We start from the raw sequence: 14744 nt of genomic DNA, 5'->3' as shown, positions 1-14744 counted from the left end.
TGGTCTTTGTTTTGGTAACTATGCTATGCCCCCACATCCCTGTGCTCGTTATTCACTATTAATCTGACACCACTGAGACCATTCAACAACTCTAATACAGATTAGTGTGCCCCCCTATGATAGGAAAATGAATAAATATGGCAATGACATATTGTCTTCTCTTTATGTGGTAATAACTTTGGAATTCTTTTATTTATCCAAGCATTCTGAGATTGTTTTCTTGTGACACATTGTACTTTATGTAAGTGGTAAAATGTGGTCGATACAATCCGAATCGTAGAGAAAATTGTAGAGAAAATTAGCATTTTTCTAAATGTATCTGCTTGTAAGACAGATAATAATCCTGGTACTGCAATTTCGTCCTATTTAAAGAGGCTCTGTCACTTGTACTTCCCTATCTCCTAGCTAATTTGATAGGCGCTGTCACACTGATAATACTAGTGAAAATTGTGTCCCAAAACGTTTATTATTTCAAAAGTTATGAGCTTTTTTCTAAATATGTAAATGAGGATTTATAAGACAACTGGGAGGTAACAGCAGCGATTCTCCTGAGGTGGGGCTTCCTCCCAGCCTCTGACTCTGTCCTATCAGCAGGATGCTGTTTCACAGCATTAGGAGACAGTCTAGAGGGAAGGGGGATCCATTCAAACAGCCATATCTCGGGCTGTGGACGACCTAGAACCACGGTTCTGGTGGCATATGAAAGGGGAGATTCCAATCTTTCATATGACAGTAGAATCACAGTTCTAGCTGTGACAGAGCCTGAGATATAGCCAGTTGAATACAGAATTGGGAATGAAAGCTGTATACTATAAGATCACACTGTGTTGCTGGACAGGGAAGGGTGCAGAAGCTGATTGGACAGCGTCATACAGAAAACATTACACCGCCCAAAGTGAAAAGAAAGAGTCTTGTTTTATAATTCTGGTTATTGATGTGTCTAAAAGTGACAATTCTCCCCGTCGGGGAATCGAACCCCGGTCTCCCGCGTGACAGGCGGGGATACTCTCCACTATACTAACGAGGACCTGCTGGTACCGCGGCTGTGTGAGTTGCGTGGAGCAGGCCTAGCGGCGGCGCATGTGTGGCCTGAGTGCATTGTGTAAATGGCATATATGTGGAATGGGTCTGTATGGCGTGTCCGATGCCGAGAGTGGTCTTTGTTTTGGTAACTATGCTATGCCCCCACATCCCTGTGCTCGTTATTCACTATTAATCTGACACCACTGAGACCATTCAACAACTCTAATACAGATTAGTGTGCCCCCCTATGATAGGAAAATGAATAAATATGGCAATGACATATTGTCTTCTCTTTATGTGGTAATAACTTTGGAATTCTTTTATTTATCCAAGCATTCTGAGATTGTTTTCTTGTGACACATTGTACTTTATGTAAGTGGTAAAATGTGGTCGATACAATCCGAATCGTAGAGAAAATTGTAGAGAAAATTAGCATTTTTCTAAATGTATCTGCTTGTAAGACAGATAATAATCCTGGTACTGCAATTTCGTCCTATTTAAAGAGGCTCTGTCACTTGTACTTCCCTATCTCCTAGCTAATTTGATAGGCGCTGTCACACTGATAATACTAGTGAAAATTGTGTCCCAAAACGTTTATTATTTCAAAAGTTATGAGCTTTTTTCTAAATATGTAAATGAGGATTTATAAGACAACTGGGAGGTAACAGCAGCGATTCTCCTGAGGTGGGGCTTCCTCCCAGCCTCTGACTCTGTCCTATCAGCAGGATGCTGTTTCACAGCATTAGGAGACAGTCTAGAGGGAAGGGGGATCCATTCAAACAGCCATATCTCGGGCTGTGGACGACCTAGAACCGCGGTTCTGGTGGCATATGAAAGGGGAGATTCCAATCTTTCATATGACAGTAGAATCACAGTTCTAGCTGTGACAGAGCCTGAGATATAGCCAGTTGAATACAGAATTGGGAATGAAAGCTGTATACTATAAGATCACACTGTGTTGCTGGACAGGGAAGGGTGCAGAAGCTGATTGGACAGCGTCATACAGAAAACATTACACCGCCCAAAGTGAAAAGAAAGAGTCTTGTTTTATAATTCTGGTTATTGATGTGTCTAAAAGTGACAATTCTCCCCGTCGGGGAATCGAACCCCGGTCTCCCGCGTGACAGGCGGGGATACTCTCCACTATACTAACGAGGACCTGCTGATACCACAGCTGTGTGAGTTGCGTGGAGCAGGCCTAGCGGCGGCGCATGTGTGGCCTGAGTGCATTGTGTAAATGGCATATATGTGGAATGGGTCTGTATGGCGTGTCCGATGCCGAGAGTGGTCTTTGTTTTGGTAACTATGCTATGCCCCCACATCCCTGTGCTCGTTATTCACTATTAATCTGACACCACTGAGACCATTCAACAACTCTAATACAGATTAGTGTGCCCCCCTATGATAGGAAAATGAATAAATATGGCAATGACATATTGTCTTCTCTTTATGTGGTAATAACTTTGGAATTCTTTTATTTATCCAAGCATTCTGAGATTGTTTTCTTGTGACACATTGTACTTTATGTAAGTGGTAAAATGTGGTCGATACAATCCGAATCGTAGAGAAAATTGTAGAGAAAATTAGCATTTTTCTAAATGTATCTGCTTGTAAGACAGATAATAATCCTGGTACTGCAATTTCGTCCTATTTAAAGAGGCTCTGTCACTTGTACTTCCCTATCTCCTAGCTAATTTGATAGGCGCTGTCACACTGATAATACTAGTGAAAATTGTGTCCCAAAACGTTTATTATTTCAAAAGTTATGAGCTTTTTTCTAAATATGTAAATGAGGATTTATAAGACAACTGGGAGGTAACAGCAGCGATTCTCCTGAGGTGGGGCTTCCTCCCAGCCTCTGACTCTGTCCTATCAGCAGGATGCTGTTTCACAGCATTAGGAGACAGTCTAGAGGGAAGGGGGATCCATTCAAACAGCCATATCTCGGGCTGTGGACGACCTAGAACCGCGGTTCTGGTGGCATATGAAAGGGGAGATTCCAATCTTTCATATGACAGTAGAATCACAGTTCTAGCTGTGACAGAGCCTGAGATATAGCCAGTTGAATACAGAATTGGGAATGAAAGCTGTATACTATAAGATCACACTGTGTTGCTGGACAGGGAAGGGTGCAGAAGCTGATTGGACAGCGTCATACAGAAAACATTACACCGCCCAAAGTGAAAAGAAAGAGTCTTGTTTTATAATTCTGGTTATTGATGTGTCTAAAAGTGACAATTCTCCCCGTCGGGGAATCGAACCCCGGTCTCCCGCGTGACAGGCGGGGATACTCTCCACTATACTAACGAGGACCTGCTGATACCACAGCTGTGTGAGTTGCGTGGAGCAGGCCTAGCGGCGGCGCATGTGTGGCCTGAGTGCATTGTGTAAATGGCATATATGTGGAATGGGTCTGTATGGCGTGTCCGATGCCGAGAGTGGTCTTTGTTTTGGTAACTATGCTATGCCCCCACATCCCTGTGCTCGTTATTCACTATTAATCTGACACCACTGAGACCATTCAACAACTCTAATACAGATTAGTGTGCCCCCCTATGATAGGAAAATGAATAAATATGGCAATGACATATTGTCTTCTCTTTATGTGGTAATAACTTTGGAATTCTTTTATTTATCCAAGCATTCTGAGATTGTTTTCTTGTGACACATTGTACTTTATGTAAGTGGTAAAATGTGGTCGATACAATCCGAATCGTAGAGAAAATTGTAGAGAAAATTAGCATTTTTCTAAATGTATCTGCTTGTAAGACAGATAATAATCCTGGTACTGCAATTTCGTCCTATTTAAAGAGGCTCTGTCACTTGTACTTCCCTATCTCCTAGCTAATTTGATAGGCGCTGTCACACTGATAATACTAGTGAAAATTGTGTCCCAAAACGTTTATTATTTCAAAAGTTATGAGCTTTTTTCTAAATATGTAAATGAGGATTTATAAGACAACTGGGAGGTAACAGCAGCGATTCTCCTGAGGTGGGGTTTCCTCCCAGCCTCTGACTCTGTCCTATCAGCAGGATGCTGTTTCACAGCATTAGGAGACAGTCTAGAGGGAAGGGGGATCCATTCAAACAGCCATATCTCGGGCTGTGGACGACCTAGAACCGCGGTTCTGGTGGCATATGAAAGGGGAGATTCCAATCTTTCATTTGACAGTAGAATCACAGTTCTAGCTGTGACAGAGCCTGAGATATAGCCAGTTGAATACAGAATTGGGAATGAAAGCTGTATACTATAAGATCACACTGTGTTGCTGGACAGGGAAGGGTGCAGAAGCTGATTGGACAGCGTCATACAGAAAACATTACACCGCCCAAAGTGAAAAGAAAGAGTCTTGTTTTATAATTCTGGTTATTGATGTGTCTAAAAGTGACAATTCTCCCCGTCGGGGAATCGAACCCCGGTCTCCCGCGTGACAGGCGGGGATACTCTCCACTATACTAACGAGGACCTGCTGGTACCGCGGCTGTGTGAGTTGCGTGGAGCAGGCCTAGCGGCGGCGCATGTGTGGCCTGAGTGCATTGTGTAAATGGCATATATGTGGAATGGGTCTGTATGGCGTGTCCGATGCCGAGAGTGGTCTTTGTTTTGGTAACTATGCTATGCCCCCACATCCCTGTGCTCGTTATTCACTATTAATCTGACACCACTGAGACCATTCAACAACTCTAATACAGATTAGTGTGCCCCCCTATGATAGGAAAATGAATAAATATGGCAATGACATATTGTCTTCTCTTTATGTGGTAATAACTTTGGAATTCTTTTATTTATCCAAGCATTCTGAGATTGTTTTCTTGTGACACATTGTACTTTATGTAAGTGGTAAAATGTGGTCGATACAATCCGAATCGTAGAGAAAATTGTAGAGAAAATTAGCATTTTTCTAAATGTATCTGCTTGTAAGACAGATAATAATCCTGGTACTGCAATTTCGTCCTATTTAAAGAGGCTCTGTCACTTGTACTTCCCTATCTCCTAGCTAATTTGATAGGCGCTGTCACACTGATAATACTAGTGAAAATTGTGTCCCAAAACGTTTATTATTTCAAAAGTTATGAGCTTTTTTCTAAATATGTAAATGAGGATTTATAAGACAACTGGGAGGTAACAGCAGCGATTCTCCTGAGGTGGGGCTTCCTCCCAGCCTCTGACTCTGTCCTATCAGCAGGATGCTGTTTCACAGCATTAGGAGACAGTCTAGAGGGAAGGGGGATCCATTCAAACAGCCATATCTCGGGCTGTGGACGACCTAGAACCACGGTTCTGGTGGCATATGAAAGGGGAGATTCCAATCTTTCATATGACAGTAGAATCACAGTTCTAGCTGTGACAGAGCCTGAGATATAGCCAGTTGAATACAGAATTGGGAATGAAAGCTGTATACTATAAGATCACACTGTGTTGCTGGACAGGGAAGGGTGCAGAAGCTGATTGGACAGCGTCATACAGAAAACATTACACCGCCCAAAGTGAAAAGAAAGAGTCTTGTTTTATAATTCTGGTTATTGATGTGTCTAAAAGTGACAATTCTCCCCGTCGGGGAATCGAACCCCGGTCTCCCGCGTGACAGGCGGGGATACTCTCCACTATACTAACGAGGACCTGCTGATACCGCGGCTGTGTGAGTTGCGTGGAGCAGGCCTAGCGGCGGCGCATGTGTGGCCTGAGTGCATTGTGTAAATGGCATATATGTGGAATGGGTCTGTATGGCGTGTCCGATGCCGAGAGTGGTCTTTGTTTTGGTAACTATGCTATGCCCCCACATCCCTGTGCTCGTTATTCACTATTAATCTGACACCACTGAGACCATTCAACAACTCTAATACAGATTAGTGTGCCCCCCTATGATAGGAAAATGAATAAATATGGCAATGACATATTGTCTTCTCTTTATGTGGTAATAACTTTGGAATTCTTTTATTTATCCAAGCATTCTGAGATTGTTTTCTTGTGACACATTGTACTTTATGTAAGTGGTAAAATGTGGTCGATACAATCCGAATCGTAGAGAAAATTGTAGAGAAAATTAGCATTTTTCTAAATGTATCTGCTTGTAAGACAGATAATAATCCTGGTACTGCAATTTCGTCCTATTTAAAGAGGCTCTGTCACTTGTACTTCCCTATCTCCTAGCTAATTTGATAGGCGCTGTCACACTGATAATACTAGTGAAAATTGTGTCCCAAAACGTTTATTATTTCAAAAGTTATGAGCTTTTTTCTAAATATGTAAATGAGGATTTATAAGACAACTGGGAGGTAACAGCAGCGATTCTCCTGAGGTGGGGTTTCCTCCCAGCCTCTGACTCTGTCCTATCAGCAGGATGCTGTTTCACAGCATTAGGAGACAGTCTAGAGGGAAGGGGGATCCATTCAAACAGCCATATCTCGGGCTGTGGACGACCTAGAACCGCGGTTCTGGTGGCATATGAAAGGGGAGATTCCAATCTTTCATTTGACAGTAGAATCACAGTTCTAGCTGTGACAGAGCCTGAGATATAGCCAGTTGAATACAGAATTGGGAATGAAAGCTGTATACTATAAGATCACACTGTGTTGCTGGACAGGGAAGGGTGCAGAAGCTGATTGGACAGCGTCATACAGAAAACATTACACCGCCCAAAGTGAAAAGAAAGAGTCTTGTTTTATAATTCTGGTTATTGATGTGTCTAAAAGTGACAATTCTCCCCGTCGGGGAGTCGAACCCCGGTCTCCCGCGTGACAGGCGGGGATACTCTCCACTATACTAACGAGGACCTGCTGATACCGCGGCTGTGTGAGTTGTGTGGAGCAGGCCTAGCGGCGGCGCATGTGTGGCCTGAGTGCATTGTGTAAATGGCATATATGTGGAATGGGTCTGTATGGCGTGTCCGATGCCGAGAGTGGTCTTTGATTTGGTAACTATGCTATGCCCCCACATCCCTGTGCTCGTTATTCACTATTAATCTGACACCACTGAGACCATTCAACAACTCTAATACAGATTAGTGTGCCCCCCTATGATAGGAAAATGAATAAATATGGCAATGACATATTGTCTTCTCTTTATGTGGTAATAACTTTGGAATTCTTTTATTTATCCAAGCATTCTGAGATTGTTTTCTTGTGACACATTGTACTTTATGTAAGTGGTAAAATGTGGTCGATACAATCCGAATCGTAGAGAAAATTGTAGAGAAAATTAGCATTTTTCTAAATGTATCTGCTTGTAAGACAGATAATAATCCTGGTACTGCAATTTCGTCCTATTTAAAGAGGCTCTGTCACTTGTACTTCCCTATCTCCTAGCTAATTTGATAGGCGCTGTCACACTGATAATACTAGTGAAAATTGTGTCCCAAAACGTTTATTATTTCAAAAGTTATGAGCTTTTTTCTAAATATGTAAATGAGGATTTATAAGACAACTGGGAGGTAACAGCAGCGATTCTCCTGAGGTGGGGCTTCCTCCCAGCCTCTGACTCTGTCCTATCAGCAGGATGCTGTTTCACAGCATTAGGAGACAGTCTAGAGGGAAGGGGGATCCATTCAAACAGCCATATCTCGGGCTGTGGACGACCTAGAACCACGGTTCTGGTGGCATATGAAAGGGGAGATTCCAATCTTTCATATGACAGTAGAATCACAGTTCTAGCTGTGACAGAGCCTGAGATATAGCCAGTTGAATACAGAATTGGGAATGAAAGCTGTATACTATAAGATCACACTGTGTTGCTGGACAGGGAAGGGTGCAGAAGCTGATTGGACAGCGTCATACAGAAAACATTACACCGCCCAAAGTGAAAAGAAAGAGTCTTGTTTTATAATTCTGGTTATTGATGTGTCTAAAAGTGACAATTCTCCCCGTCGGGGAATCGAACCCCGGTCTCCCGCGTGACAGGCGGGGATACTCTCCACTATACTAACGAGGACCTGCTGATACCACGGCTGTGTGAGTTGCGTGGAGCAGGCCTAGCGGCGGCGCATGTGTGGCCTGAGTGCATTGTGTAAATGGCATATATGTGGAATGGGTCTGTATGGCGTGTCCGATGCCGAGAGTGGTCTTTGTTTTGGTAACTATGCTATGCCCCCACATCCCTGTGCTCGTTATTCACTATTAATCTGACACCACTGAGACCATTCAACAACTCTAATACAGATTAGTGTGCCCCCCTATGATAGGAAAATGAATAAATATGGCAATGACATATTGTCTTCTCTTTATGTGGTAATAACTTTGGAATTCTTTTATTTATCCAAGCATTCTGAGATTGTTTTCTTGTGACACATTGTACTTTATGTAAGTGGTAAAATGTGGTCGATACAATCCGAATCGTAGAGAAAATTGTAGAGAAAATTAGCATTTTTCTAAATGTATCTGCTTGTAAGACAGATAATAATCCTGGTACTGCAATTTCGTCCTATTTAAAGAGGCTCTGTCACTTGTACTTCCCTATCTCCTAGCTAATTTGATAGGCGCTGTCACACTGATAATACTAGTGAAAATTGTGTCCCAAAACGTTTATTATTTCAAAAGTTATGAGCTTTTTTCTAAATATGTAAATGAGGATTTATAAGACAACTGGGAGGTAACAGCAGCGATTCTCCTGAGGTGGGGCTTCCTCCCAGCCTCTGACTCTGTCCTATCAGCAGGATGCTGTTTCACAGCATTAGGAGACAGTCTAGAGGGAAGGGGGATCCATTCAAACAGCCATATCTCGGGCTGTGGACGACCTAGAACCGCGGTTCTGGTGGCATATGAAAGGGGAGATTCCAATCTTTCATTTGACAGTAGAATCACAGTTCTAGCTGTGACAGAGCCTGAGATATAGCCAGTTGAATACAGAATTGGGAATGAAAGCTGTATACTATAAGATCACACTGTGTTGCTGGACAGGGAAGGGTGCAGAAGCTGATTGGACAGCGTCATACAGAAAACATTACACCGCCCAAAGTGAAAAGAAAGAGTCTTGTTTTATAATTCTGGTTATTGATGTGTCTAAAAGTGACAATTCTCCCCGTCGGGGAATCGAACCCCGGTCTCCCACGTGACAGGCGGGGATACTCTCCACTATACTAACGAGGACCTGCTGATACCACGGCTGTGTGAGTTGCGTGGAGCAGGCCTAGCGGCGGCGCATGTGTGGCCTGAGTGCATTGTGTAAATGGCATATATGTGGAATGGGTCTGTATGGCGTGTCCGATGCCGAGAGTGGTCTTTGTTTTGGTAACTATGCTATGCCCCCACATCCCTGTGCTCGTTATTCACTATTAATCTGACACCACTGAGACCATTCAACAACTCTAATACAGATTAGTGTGCCCCCCTATGATAGGAAAATGAATAAATATGGCAATGACATATTGTCTTCTCTTTATGTGGTAATAACTTTGGAATTCTTTTATTTATCCAAGCATTCTGAGATTGTTTTCTTGTGACACATTGTACTTTATGTAAGTGGTAAAATGTGGTCGATACAATCCGAATCGTAGAGAAAATTGTAGAGAAAATTAGCATTTTTCTAAATGTATCTGCTTGTAAGACAGATAATAATCCTGGTACTGCAATTTCGTCCTATTTAAAGAGGCTCTGTCACTTGTACTTCCCTATCTCCTAGCTAATTTGATAGGCGCTGTCACACTGATAATACTAGTGAAAATTGTGTCCCAAAACGTTTATTATTTCAAAAGTTATGAGCTTTTTTCTAAATATGTAAATGAGGATTTATAAGACAACTGGGAGGTAACAGCAGCGATTCTCCTGAGGTGGGGCTTCCTCCCAGCCTCTGACTCTGTCCTATCAGCAGGATGCTGTTTCACAGCATTAGGAGACAGTCTAGAGGGAAGGGGGATCCATTCAAACAGCCATATCTCGGGCTGTGGACGACCTAGAACCGCGGTTCTGGTGGCATATGAAAGGGGAGATTCCAATCTTTCATTTGACAGTAGAATCACAGTTCTAGCTGTGACAGAGCCTGAGATATAGCCAGTTGAATACAGAATTGGGAATGAAAGCTGTATACTATAAGATCACACTGTGTTGCTGGACAGGGAAGGGTGCAGAAGCTGATTGGACAGCGTCATACAGAAAACATTACACCGCCCAAAGTGAAAAGAAAGAGTCTTGTTTTATAATTCTGGTTATTGATGTGTCTAAAAGTGACAATTCTCCCCGTCGGGGAATCGAACCCCGGTCTCCCGCGTGACAGGCGGGGATACTCTCCACTATACTAACGAGGACCTGCTGATACCGCGGCTGTGTGAGTTGCGTGGAGCAGGCCTAGCGGCGGCGCATGTGTGGCCTGAGTGCATTGTGTAAATGGCATATATGTGGAATGGGTCTGTATGGCGTGTCCGATGCCGAGAGTGGTCTTTGTTTTGGTAACTATGCTATGCCCCCACATCCCTGTGCTCGTTATTCACTATTAATCTGACACCACTGAGACCATTCAACAACTCTAATACAGATTAGTGTGCCCCCCTATGATAGGAAAATGAATAAATATGGCAATGACATATTGTCTTCTCTTTATGTGGTAATAACTTTGGAATTCTTTTATTTATCCAAGCATTCTGAGATTGTTTTCTTGTGACACATTGTACTTTATGTAAGTGGTAAAATGTGGTCGATACAATCCGAATCGTAGAGAAAATTGTAGAGAAAATTAGCATTTTTCTAAATGTATCTGCTTGTAAGACAGATAATAATCCTGGTACTGCAATTTCGTCCTATTTAAAGAGGCTCTGTCACTTGTACTTCCCTATCTCCTAGCTAATTTGATAGGCGCTGTCACACTGATAATACTAGTGAAAATTGTGTCCCAAAACGTTTATTATTTCAAAAGTTATGAGCTTTTTTCTAAATATGTAAATGAGGATTTATAAGACAACTGGGAGGTAACAGCAGCGATTCTCCTGAGGTGGGGCTTCCTCCCAGCCTCTGACTCTGTCCTATCAGCAGGATGCTGTTTCACAGCATTAGGAGACAGTCTAGAGGGAAGGGGGATCCATTCAAACAGCCATATCTCGGGCTGTGGACGACCTAGAACCGCGGTTCTGGTGGCATATGAAAGGGGAGATTCCAATCTTTCATATGACAGTAGAATCACAGTTCTAGCTGTGACAGAGCCTGAGATATAGCCAGTTGAATACAGAATTGGGAATGAAAGCTGTATACTATAAGATCACACTGTGTTGCTGGACAGGGAAGGGTGCAGAAGCTGATTGGACAGCGTCATACAGAAAACATTACACCGCCCAAAGTGAAAAGAAAGAGTCTTGTTTTATAATTCTGGTTATTGATGTGTCTAAAAGTGACAATTCTCCCCGTCGGGGAATCGAACCCCGGTCTCCCGCGTGACAGGCGGGGATACTCTCCACTATACTAACGAGGACCTGCTGATACCGCGGCTGTGTGAGTTGCGTGGAGCAGGCCTAGCGGCGGCGCATGTGTGGCCTGAGTGCATTGTGTAAATGGCATATATGTGGAATGGGTCTGTATGGCGTGTCCGATGCCGAGAGTGGTCTTTGTTTTGGTAACTATGCTATGCCCCCACATCCCTGTGCTCGTTATTCACTATTAATCTGACACCACTGAGACCATTCAACAACTCTAATACAGATTAGTGTGCCCCCCTATGATAGGAAAATGAATAAATATGGCAATGACATATTGTCTTCTCTTTATGTGGTAATAACTTTGGAATTCTTTTATTTATCCAAGCATTCTGAGATTGTTTTCTTGTGACACATTGTACTTTATGTAAGTGGTAAAATGTGGTCGATACAATCCGAATCGTAGAGAAAATTGTAGAGAAAATTAGCATTTTTCTAAATGTATCTGCTTGTAAGACAGATAATAATCCTGGTACTGCAATTTCGTCCTATTTAAAGAGGCTCTGTCACTTGTACTTCCCTATCTCCTAGCTAATTTGATAGGCGCTGTCACACTGATAATACTAGTGAAAATAGTGTCCCAAAACGTTTATTATTTCAAAAGTTATGAGCTTTTTTCTAAATATGTAAATGAGGATTTATAAGACAACTGGGAGGTAACAGCAGCGATTCTCCTGAGGTGGGGCTTCCTCCCAGCCTCTGACTCTGTCCTATCAGCAGGATGCTGTTTCACAGCATTAGGAGACAGTCTAGAGGGAAGGGGGATCCATTCAAACAGCCATATCTCGGGCTGTGGACGACCTAGAACCACGGTTCTGGTGGCATATGAAAGGGGAGATTCCAATCTTTCATATGACAGTAGAATCACAGTTCTAGCTGTGACAGAGCCTGAGATATAGCCAGTTGAATACAGAATTGGGAATGAAAGCTGTATACTATAAGATCACACTGTGTTGCTGGACAGGGAAGGGTGCAGAAGCTGATTGGACAGCGTCATACAGAAAACATTACACCGCCCAAAGTGAAAAGAAAGAGTCTTGTTTTATAATTCTGGTTATTGATGTGTCTAAAAGTGACAATTCTCCCCGTCGGGGAATCGAACCCCGGTCTCCCGCGTGACAGGCGGGGATACTCTCCACTATACTAACGAGGACCTGCTGATACCGCGGCTGTGTGAGTTGCGTGGAGCAGGCCTAGCGGCGGCGCATGTGTGGCCTGAGTGCATTGTGTAAATGGCATATATGTGGAATGGGTCTGTATGGCGTGTCCGATGCCGAGAGTGGTCTTTGTTTTGGTAACTATGCTATGCCCCCACATCCCTGTGCTCGTTATTCACTATTAATCTGACACCACTGAGACCATTCAACAACTCTAATACAGATTAGTGTGCCCCCCTATGATAGGAAAATGAATAAATATGGCAATGACATATTGTCTTCTCTTTATGTGGTAATAACTTTGGAATTCTTTTATTTATCCAAGCATTCTGAGATTGTTTTCTTGTGACACATTGTACTTTATGTAAGTGGTAAAATGTGGTCGATACAATCCGAATCGTAGAGAAAATTGTAGAGAAAATTAGCATTTTTCTAAATGTATCTGCTTGTAAGACAGATAATAATCCTGGTACTGCAATTTCGTCCTATTTAAAGAGGCTCTGTCACTTGTACTTCCCTATCTCCTAGCTAATTTGATAGGCGCTGTCACACTGATAATACTAGTGAAAATTGTGTCCCAAAACGTTTATTATTTCAAAAGTTATGAGCTTTTTTCTAAATATGTAAATGAGGATTTATAAGACAACTGGGAGGTAACAGCAGCGATTCTCCTGAGGTGGGGCTTCCTCCCAGCCTCTGACTCTGTCCTATCAGCAGGATGCTGTTTCACAGCATTAGGAGACAGTCTAGAGGGAAGGGGGATCCATTCAAACAGCCATATCTCGGGCTGTGGACGACCTAGAACCACGGTTCTGGTGGCATATGAAAGGGGAGATTCCAATCTTTCATATGACAGTAGAATCACAGTTCTAGCTGTGACAGAGCCTGAGATATAGCCAGTTGAATACAGAATTGGGAATGAAAGCTGTATACTATAAGATCACACTGTGTTGCTGGACAGGGAAGGGTGCAGAAGCTGATTGGACAGCGTCATACAGAAAACATTACACCGCCCAAAGTGAAAAGAAAGAGTCTTGTTTTATAATTCTGGTTATTGATGTGTCTAAAAGTGACAATTCTCCCCGTCGGGGAATCGAACCCCGGTCTCCCGCGTGACAGGCGGGGATACTCTCCACTATACTAACGAGGACCTGCTGATACCACGGCTGTGTGAGTTGCGTGGAGCAGGCCTAGCGGCGGCGCATGTGTGGCCTGAGTGCATTGTGTAAATGGCATATATGTGGAATGGGTCTGTATGGCGTGTCCGATGCCGAGAGTGGTCTTTGTTTTGGTAACTATGCTATGCCCCCACATCCCTGTGCTCGTTATTCACTATTAATCTGACACCACTGAGACCATTCAACAACTCTAATACAGATTAGTGTGCCCCCCTATGATAGGAAAATGAATAAATATGGCAATGACATATTGTCTTCTCTTTATGTGGTAATAACTTTGGAATTCTTTTATTTATCCAAGCATTCTGAGATTGTTTTCTTGTGACACATTGTACTTTATGTAAGTGGTAAAATGTGGTCGATACAATCCGAATCGTAGAGAAAATTGTAGAGAAAATTAGCATTTTTCTAAATGTATCTGCTTGTAAGACAGATAATAATCCTGGTACTGCAATTTCGTCCTATTTAAAGAGGCTCTGTCACTTGTACTTCCCTATCTCCTAGCTAATTTGATAGGCGCTGTCACACTGATAATACTAGTGAAAATTGTGTCCCAAAACGTTTATTATTTCAAAAGTTATGAGCTTTTTTCTAAATATGTAAATGAGGATTTATAAGACAACTGGGAGGTAACAGCAGCGATTCTCCTGAGGTGGGGCTTCCTCCCAGCCTCTGACTCTGTCCTATCAGCAGGATGCTGTTTCACAGCATTAGGAGACAGTCTAGAGGGAAGGGGGATCCATTCAAACAGCCATATCTCGGGCTGTGGACGACCTAGAACCGCGGTTCTGGTGGCATATGAAAGGGGAGATTCCAATCTTTCATTTGACAGTAGAATCACAGTTCTAGCTGTGACAGAGCCTGAGATATAGCCAGTTGAATACAGAATTGGGAATGAAAGCTGTATACTATAAGATCACACTGTGTTGCTGGACAGGGAAGGGTGCAGAAGCTGATTGGACAGCGTCATACAGAAAACATTACACCGCCCAAAG

At 42.8% G+C, this 14744-nt stretch overlaps 12 non-coding genes across 12 annotated transcripts; all 12 read right to left on the bottom strand.

Moving 5' to 3' along the window:
- Window positions 1-955: 955 nt before the first annotated feature.
- TRNAD-GUC (transfer RNA aspartic acid (anticodon GUC)) lies at window positions 956-1027 on the bottom strand. The gene has a single exon. It is a non-coding gene; the product is annotated as a tRNA-Asp (tRNA).
- A 1082-nt stretch (window positions 1028-2109) lies between these two features.
- On the bottom strand, window positions 2110-2181 carry TRNAD-GUC (transfer RNA aspartic acid (anticodon GUC)). Its single transcript has one exon. It is a non-coding gene; the product is annotated as a tRNA-Asp (tRNA).
- Window positions 2182-3263: 1082 nt separating this feature from the next.
- Window positions 3264-3335, bottom strand: TRNAD-GUC (transfer RNA aspartic acid (anticodon GUC)). The gene has a single exon. It is a non-coding gene; the product is annotated as a tRNA-Asp (tRNA).
- A 1082-nt stretch (window positions 3336-4417) lies between these two features.
- On the bottom strand, window positions 4418-4489 carry TRNAD-GUC (transfer RNA aspartic acid (anticodon GUC)). The gene has a single exon. It is a non-coding gene; the product is annotated as a tRNA-Asp (tRNA).
- Window positions 4490-5571: 1082 nt separating this feature from the next.
- On the bottom strand, window positions 5572-5643 carry TRNAD-GUC (transfer RNA aspartic acid (anticodon GUC)). The gene has a single exon. It is a non-coding gene; the product is annotated as a tRNA-Asp (tRNA).
- Window positions 5644-6725: 1082 nt separating this feature from the next.
- On the bottom strand, window positions 6726-6797 carry TRNAD-GUC (transfer RNA aspartic acid (anticodon GUC)). Its single transcript has one exon. It is a non-coding gene; the product is annotated as a tRNA-Asp (tRNA).
- Window positions 6798-7879: 1082 nt separating this feature from the next.
- Window positions 7880-7951, bottom strand: TRNAD-GUC (transfer RNA aspartic acid (anticodon GUC)). Its single transcript has one exon. It is a non-coding gene; the product is annotated as a tRNA-Asp (tRNA).
- Window positions 7952-9033: 1082 nt separating this feature from the next.
- TRNAD-GUC (transfer RNA aspartic acid (anticodon GUC)) lies at window positions 9034-9105 on the bottom strand. The gene has a single exon. It is a non-coding gene; the product is annotated as a tRNA-Asp (tRNA).
- A 1082-nt stretch (window positions 9106-10187) lies between these two features.
- On the bottom strand, window positions 10188-10259 carry TRNAD-GUC (transfer RNA aspartic acid (anticodon GUC)). The gene has a single exon. It is a non-coding gene; the product is annotated as a tRNA-Asp (tRNA).
- Window positions 10260-11341: 1082 nt separating this feature from the next.
- Window positions 11342-11413, bottom strand: TRNAD-GUC (transfer RNA aspartic acid (anticodon GUC)). The gene has a single exon. It is a non-coding gene; the product is annotated as a tRNA-Asp (tRNA).
- A 1082-nt stretch (window positions 11414-12495) lies between these two features.
- On the bottom strand, window positions 12496-12567 carry TRNAD-GUC (transfer RNA aspartic acid (anticodon GUC)). Its single transcript has one exon. It is a non-coding gene; the product is annotated as a tRNA-Asp (tRNA).
- Window positions 12568-13649: 1082 nt separating this feature from the next.
- On the bottom strand, window positions 13650-13721 carry TRNAD-GUC (transfer RNA aspartic acid (anticodon GUC)). Its single transcript has one exon. It is a non-coding gene; the product is annotated as a tRNA-Asp (tRNA).
- Window positions 13722-14744: the final 1023 nt, after the last annotated feature.

This window comes from Rhinoderma darwinii, unplaced genomic scaffold (assembly GCF_050947455.1).
Source record: "Rhinoderma darwinii isolate aRhiDar2 unplaced genomic scaffold, aRhiDar2.hap1 Scaffold_938, whole genome shotgun sequence".
NCBI classification, from domain to species: Eukaryota; Metazoa; Chordata; class Amphibia; order Anura; family Rhinodermatidae; genus Rhinoderma; species Rhinoderma darwinii.
The sequence above is the reverse complement of the archived record's forward strand: the minus strand, read 5'-3'. Positions and strand labels throughout refer to the sequence as shown.